Here is an 8097-nt window from a genome sequence, read left to right as displayed (position 1 = left end):
AATAGCATCGCTTCGCGAGCATAGTTCTGACAAGCATTACCCAACAACGAAAAATTGGCTATTTATTTCTTACTCATTACTGATATTTTTCCTTAAGTATTAGACCTTAAGAGCGTTCTAACATGTAATACAAATACATTACTTAACTTTTCTGACTGTTATTGTAGGTTGAAAGCCTTAATACTTTTCGCTGCCTCACATCGATCAATGAAGTTTTCGTTGATGACATGACGCGTATGATGATGTATTATGATAACGAGGATATGAAGGTATGATTACGTATGTCGATCTCAGACATCCCTTTACCAATGAAATTTTCCTTTCAAAACAATAATAATAATTGATATCAACTGGTTAAAGAGGAAAATTTACCTTCTTAAATATGAAAATCTTTTATACGTTATGAACTTGAATGTAATCTGTATGGAATTTAAATTGCTTTAAACGTAAGTCTCTAACTTTAACTACTTTGCAAGCTATAGGGCAGAGAGGTGTGTTTTATTATGAGATACACCTTGACAGCGTCATTTTTGTATGTAGTAACCAGTTCGATATCAACCATGCTTTAATAAAGAAGCGTACCTAATTTTTCTTGTAAAAATTTCTCATTGGATCTGTCGATCAATGGAATTAAAAGATTAACGTTATGATGTTTTCGAATTCATTTTCTCGATGTAATTTTCTAATTGACTCTTTTATTTCGACGGTTTTCGTACGTAGTTACATGTCGGGTCTACTCAAAGGTAAGATTCAACTTCAGAGGATATGGTTTGATACCTGACCACGGTCAGGTATCAAACGTCAGAGGTCGAGTCAAAGGTCAGAAGTCAAGGGCGAAAGGCAAAGGCTCATATATGAAAGGTCAGATGACAAAATTGAGGGGCTTGATGAAAGAAGGAAGTATAGTTGAGAGTAGAAAGGCCTCTAGTTGCTTGGGTTTAAGCGATATTCAGAGGGCATCGCAGTATCTTCTATATAAAGATAAAAAGAATCATAGATCAAACGCTAAAGGTCAAAACCCAGGTGTTGTCAGTCAGAGGTCACGAGTCATAAATGAAAGATCCTAGGTGAGGGATTACAGACCAGCGATAAAAGGTAAATTGTTATTGGTCAACTGTAGTAGGTAAGTTCACAAAAGAAACATACAGCAAGAGGGGAAATTTTCACCTTGAACTCTCACACCAGCCTAAAAGCTTGACCTGCTTAAATATGCATACGATTCATGTATTCTGGAAGAGGCATACACATGTATAATTTTTTCACTTTGTACTCATATAACTCTAAAACTTATGGCTAATGCACCCTCCATGTATCTACGTACATATTTTGTGTTCTAAGAGTCGCGCGTTAGGCTGCGATTGCTCCCGAACAGATGATAGTGTAAATAAATATGCATACTATTATGTATATTGCTATAAATAGTAGAATGGGTTTATGTTTGTGTCTCTGTGTGTGGATTTAGGCTTAGGAATGTACGTTTGCGTGTACGTGGATCTATTTACATGCAGAACCTTTGCACACGGATCCAAACGAATATGCTCGTTGATTATAAGTGTGTGCGGATGTGCACCTGTATGACGGCTGTGCATAACACATCAAGACGTAGATATGTATAATAATAACAACCTAGTCTGTGAGTAATTACATCAGTAACGCCTGTAAATTCATACGATTTTCAACCTAATCTCAGGTTCACCTAATAATTTTCAACTCCATGCCCTCTCCAGTACTTTGCATATGGATTCGACCCTTTATGTATTGGCGAGAGTGTTTGCTACATAGAATCGTTGTAGACATCGGATTACCATTCCGGTGGAATATGTTTATAGCCCCCTGTGTACCCTCATGTGTGTAGGTGGTTAAGCACTCCCTTTTGAACTAAGCGTATTATTTGAGATCGCGCACGGCTACGTTCATTAAAAGTCGAATAACCACCTTAAATTACAGCAGCACAAAGGTAAAACGAGAGTGAATATCAGTTCACAAGATGACAGTCTAGGTCAGACAGATTCAGGTGTCTTCATGCTATACACAATTGACTTCAAGATCATTCAAGCGAAATAAATGAATGTCGATAAATTTTCAGATCAGATGTAATTAGGGAAAATAAGTGGTCGTTTCGAAAAATAATTTAGCATGAATTATATTTCAATTAACTTCTGAATTGATAAACGAGCTTGAAGAACTAATAACAATTGTTAAATAAATTCCAAAGCTTCTCAATCTTGATTTCCAACAAGTGAAACATGATCTGCACCCTTACCGACTCTCACTGTAGTTTATTCGTTTCTTGTCGATTTGCTTCAGTTTCTTCGAGCTCTGCGTGTTCATTAAATAGTGAGGAAGTCTTCAGATGTTAAAGGAATGCAAGTTCAAATTGCAATTTAAAATCGAAAATGAAGAAAACGAATACCATTCAATATAATACAAATTGTGATAATATTTGTCTTGCAATTAGTGGTTTGTTAACTATTACTAAAACCATTAGATTTTATATTTAATTTAGTGAAAGACTCTTATTTAGCTTATGTTTCAATAACTTTGTATAAATACAAAAAGAGTAATTCACTTTTCTTGAGATTAGAGACCTAATTTAATCAAAATATGTAGTTTTGGTCATAAAAGGGAAAATTTAACAAGTTTTTTATCGATGTACGAATAAAAAAATCGGAAACAAAAAAAAAACCGTTCAACTCAACTTTCTAAATGCAACATAAACTTTTCAATTATTCCCACCTATCTAGCCACCACTAGTACCATCACGTTCCCTCTGAACTTTTTCTGAACTACAACCTCTGCGAACCTTTTTCTCCTCTCATTCTTTTCTCTTGTTCAACTTGAGAATCTTGTTTACCCTTGTTGCTGATACGGCCTTCACAAGTACAACTTCTGATAAAAATTACGTAACGAGATAGAATCTGGTTCTCAGGCTTCATCTTACATCTTATTTACCTTATCTACAATAAATTTTGCCTTGGAAGTATATATTTAAGAATTAAAGCAAGTGGCGAAAGCATTTTGACAAAATCTTGCTTCATTAAAATAAAAATTATAGAATGACTTATAATAATTATTATGAAAGGCATGTTAGTTATAAAAAACATACTTATAAATAATACAAAATTGAATATTTTATAGAAAGGGGTCTTTTTCAATTAAATACATACCGCGTATTGACCTAAGCTTTAGAAGAATCAAGATCCCTCGTGTCAGTCTTTATGTCTTACATATCACTTACAAATTAAACTAATTTTTGAAAACGGTACCAACAAAATGTAAGCTTCCTTACTAATTGACGGTGAGCATGAGCATCCACGTATATAATAAATTTCTAAATGTGAATTCGAGTTTCGCAAAATTTACATACAACTCAGTACATTCGAATCTCGTTCATAAACTCAAGCGTGTCAGCTTTATGTGACAAAGTTTGAATTGCACGCGCCATCCTCCGTATCTAAAGTTTCACGATTCTTATTCTCAATTTTAAACTGAAAATGGAATTTTCCTAAAAAGCTTGCATCTGCTCGGATTGCAGAATTTTTTTCTGAAAAGAGATTGGAAAAAAATAATGGGAGGCGTTTATCGGCCACAGTTAAATTGAAGGCTCAGCGCCGTAGAGGCTTAGACATACCTACACCATAAAATTAATAATACTATCCGTTTCTGTTTCTGTACCTATTTCAATTATTAGTATCTAAAGTCTAAAATAGAAAGACGTTTTTAGTTATTTTTAATTCTAGTTCTAGCTATCTAGTATTTGAAGAAAAATTTAGGATCTTATTTCTTTATCTTTATAAAATTGTTAATATTTTAGGACCGAATTTTATGTTTACAAAAATGCAAAATTCAATAATTTTATATAGACTTTTTAAAATGTTCTTTGCTTCCAGGGGTCACTCGTGCTTGTCTACTTCTTCGGGATACTTAAAATTATAAGTAATGCTGCATTGATAATTAATTTATGCGACCTCACGGAGGGTTGTTCGTATTTTTCCTCTTTCTTGGTAACTCAAACAGGAATAAGTACCGTCAATTTCTTGATCTGCATTTTCTTATACGTTAATGATATTTATGATTGGACTTCTTCGATGCTTTAATTTTGTATACTCTTGTTCAGATATTCATAAAAGTGTTAAATTTAAATAAACATCTTTTAATTCCATAAATAAAAATAAGTTTATCTTTAGTCAATAATGTATTTCATTAAGTTCATTTGAATTAGTTTAAAATACAGTTACTGCTCGTTAGCCTATGATTATGAAAATTTGGTGAGTCGAGAGCATAATTTGTAAATTTCGCAGCGACCCCGCATCATGTTCCCTTCATGCAAATTAGAGTATAAATGTGCACTGCGAAGAAGTCTGAATAAAATTGTACATTAAACTATAGATGAAACAATATAAACTATTTGCCCGTAGTGACAGCTTCAAGAAAATTTAATTATGCTGAATTTGTTCTGTCAAGTGATGAAAACTTTAGAAATAATGATAAAAAAAATCTCAACCTTCCTGAAAACACGTTACTCGTTGTTTTCACATTTGATACAATTACGTGGGATTAAATGCTCTAAAATATGGCTGAAACCTTTGACTAGTTCCCAAGCTCCGGAATAAATTATTAGCAGAGAGAGAGAAACAAAGATTTTTCATTGATTTCATGAATAATAATTTTCCATTATAATCATTTAGAATTCTTATTCTATTTTGCAAAGATTTTATCATAACTGCAAAAAAGATTAACTTTATAAGAGGAAAAATACGACTAGTGGAAGCTATATTAAGTAACAGAAATCCTCCAAAATTACCCTCTAGTTTCGTTACACTTTGGAATTATCAGAAAGGCAATTTTGCTAAGGATATCGTATTGCTGCTTCTATTCTGTCGAAGCTCGTCTCTACCATTCTCATCAAGTATCGTTGAGAATATTTTCTACATAGTGGCCACTGAATCGGGAAATTCTCTTGGTAGGAAAAAAATAAAGTATATTGCGTTCACAATTTGACTGAATTGCACGGTTATAGATTTAAGAATTTATTCAAATTAAAGGCCTTATTAAAATTCAATAGTTTCGAAATCAAATATTAAAAATTGGCTAGTTTCAAATTGAGAACCTGTACAATAGTTGATCACTGTTCACCATAAAACCTTTAATACTCACAAAATCAAATGTAAAAGTTTGAAATTAAAATGCAAAATTTTTTTCAACTAAAAATCTTAATAGATGGATGATTTTACGTTTGAAATGTTTAATATGGAATAACTTGAACATACATTGTTTTGAAATAATTTAACTTTAAATTAAAGGGTTGAATACTTTTATATCAAAACATTAAAAATGGTTGAAAACCAAGTTTAAATCTTTCAAACTTCAGGATTATAAGTGACCGCTTTTTAATACTAAAATTATTCACTTTTTTACGCTGAGGAAATAAAAGTAATAAAAATATTTAAAAAGGTATGTATATTTTTGGAAACTAAGTATTATTTTTTAGTGGTAGTTCTATAAGAAAAAAGTGGTGAACGATTAATCTTTAAAAATATAAGTAATTTCTCTCCTTGAGTTAAAAATTTTTAAAACAGTGTGATTTTCTATTAAGGAAATGTCACAGTTTCAAAATATTCCTTAATTTAGTCAAATAAAAAGTTTAAAGTAGTCCGGCTATTGAATTGGTGTCATGAAAAATCATTCAAATAGGTTTTTTGCGCAGAAATATGTCTTCTTTCACATAATGCCCTTTTAGGGGTCCTTTCCTGGTTAAAATTTGAATTACCACTGTTTAAGGTCGTGCCAAAAAACATGGGATCTTATGGAGAGGCCTTTCGCGCGCTCCGAAAATGGGTAATTTTGGCTTTAAAATACGTTGAATAATGTTGGGAAAACTTTTTTTGAGAAAAAGAATATCATGTAAAATTTAAATTACTGCTCATTTATACTTGCTTTCAGGGTATTTGAGTAAAATGTAGCCAACTGCCGAGCGTGAAAAATGGCTTTTACTCGAATTAAAAATTCTCCTGTTTAAATGCCTCCAGATAAAATTTGTTCAATTTTGATATCATCTACTGTGGAATTACACAATTGTACAATTTTTCATCAAAGATTATCTAATTTTGATAGCCACGAATGAATTATGCTAAAATACTGCTTTGAATTGTACAATATGAAACTCAAAGTATAAAACTATTAAGCTTTGAATATTTAATTATCAATTTTTAACGCCTAGAATAAGGAACTGTTCCACATTCGATTCGTTAATATGGAGATTATTTTGTCAATACTTTAAAATGTAAATTATTCATTTTCGAAGAATTGAATTAAAAAAATAAAAATAGCAGAATGATATGTTAAAACCCGGAAAATGGCAGGGATTTAAAAAAAATCTTGAGTGGCCAGTTTGTCCTAGTTCCAACGAAATATACAATCCCCTCATCTTTTTCATTTAAAGGCGACATTCTAAGATAAAATGTAAGATTAAAAAATTAAAGTAGCTGTTTAAGCTTTCTGCTGTCTATCATCCTATCGTCAACAGGTACAATTCCATACCTTAAACCTAACACAGAGTCACTCACATTGCTAATTAATATCTTTATTAGAATACTACGCTTGCACTTCATTAGATATACGGAAGCATGTAGGATCTATATTTGGATCAGTTCATGACATCACTTCTTTGTTCTTACTGTGATAGAAAGTTTAGATAGTAAATGCATAAAAAGGTTTCACTTTTGAAATACTTGCGCTCTGGTTAGTCTAGTTTCGCTAAATAATTATCATTTACCGAATAACAGCTACTCCATTTCTTCAATCGATGCATAAGTAGTTGTCGAATTCACTCATCGAAACGGCGATCGATAGGTTTTGGGTGCACTTACTACTCTTATTATAGTAAACGTTCGGAAAGTTTCTTTAAGTGTATAAACCTTTGTGTACCTACTTGTATACCAATTCGCTTATTTCTTTGGATGTTTCATCACGAAGAGATTTGCTATAAAGCCGTCCAGTAAAACCGTTCCCCTCGAATTTCATAAGCGCGTGTTTCATTGAAAGTTTATCGGAACAGAGCCAAACCGCGTTTAAGGTAAGTCTTTTCGCAATCGTATAAAAGACTAAACTGCAGCACAAAGAATTCAAAACTGATCTCAAGATTCCATTAGTATAGTATCATCTTTTTTGTAGCCTATGGTTGTGTGCCCAATAGAAATAATCATGTGTGATATTCATAACCCTAAGCCCGGATTTTTTTGTGAAAAAATAATGTCTTTATGTTACTTTATTTTTAAATAATTCTTTAGAGGTTGCGCTGGCCTATCAAATCAGTTTTATCGGTGTTTTTACAGCATTTAATCTCTGCAGTTTTTAATATTCGTCTTTCAATGGCAATAATGACAAACACAAAAATAAAATTCTTTGAATTTTAAATATCTTTAGCTACTGTTATTTTACTATAGATTAAACCCTATCTTTATTATTTGGCAACAAAACATGTTTCAGGGTCGCTTAAGAGCTTTTTATTCGATTAAATTACGAATTTTCATATTTCAATTTTAATAATGTATAGAAGAACATAATTTTTCCGTGTAGAATTTAAGGTTGATACCTCAATAAAACAAATTAATTTAGAATAAAATAAAGAAACGACCAAATTAATTTTTCTGTAAAAAACGGACTAGCGCGACCTGTAAATAATGAAGTTTAAAATACAAATATATATTTTTTTTAATGGAAAGCAAGACATTTCCGAAATAAGTTTTACAAAAATAGAAAATATTTAATTCTATTGGGCAACTTAATGCATAGGCTTACAATTATTCCTATAAAATGCTAGCAAGCATAGAAATTTCCTCGATATATTAATAGAAATTGTGGGAGGGGTTATAGTACTTATCGGTGTAAATCATTCCTAAACTCGGAAGTGGTGCAAAAAGTGAAGCCCCGCGAATTGGTCTGTATGTTTTTTGGATTGAATATTGATTAAACAATTAATTTAATCCTTAGACAAGTCTAAATTAATAAAGGTACGATGCATTACCCTAGGTGAAATATTGATTTATATAAAGATGAGTGAGTGCCTTGTAAAAGTGTGCGTTCATATATGGGCTT

At 31.8% G+C, this 8097-nt stretch overlaps 1 protein-coding gene across 5 annotated transcripts in view; it reads right to left on the bottom strand.

Moving 5' to 3' along the window:
- Window positions 1-8097, bottom strand: part of LOC117177790 — a 177961-nt gene that overhangs the window by 162946 nt on the left and 6918 nt on the right. The window lies entirely within an intron of this gene.

The sequence above is a fragment of the Belonocnema kinseyi genome, chromosome 8, assembly GCF_010883055.1.
Source record: "Belonocnema kinseyi isolate 2016_QV_RU_SX_M_011 chromosome 8, B_treatae_v1, whole genome shotgun sequence".
NCBI classification, from domain to species: Eukaryota; Metazoa; Arthropoda; class Insecta; order Hymenoptera; family Cynipidae; genus Belonocnema; species Belonocnema kinseyi.
This window is presented reverse-complemented; position numbering and strand designations above follow the sequence as displayed.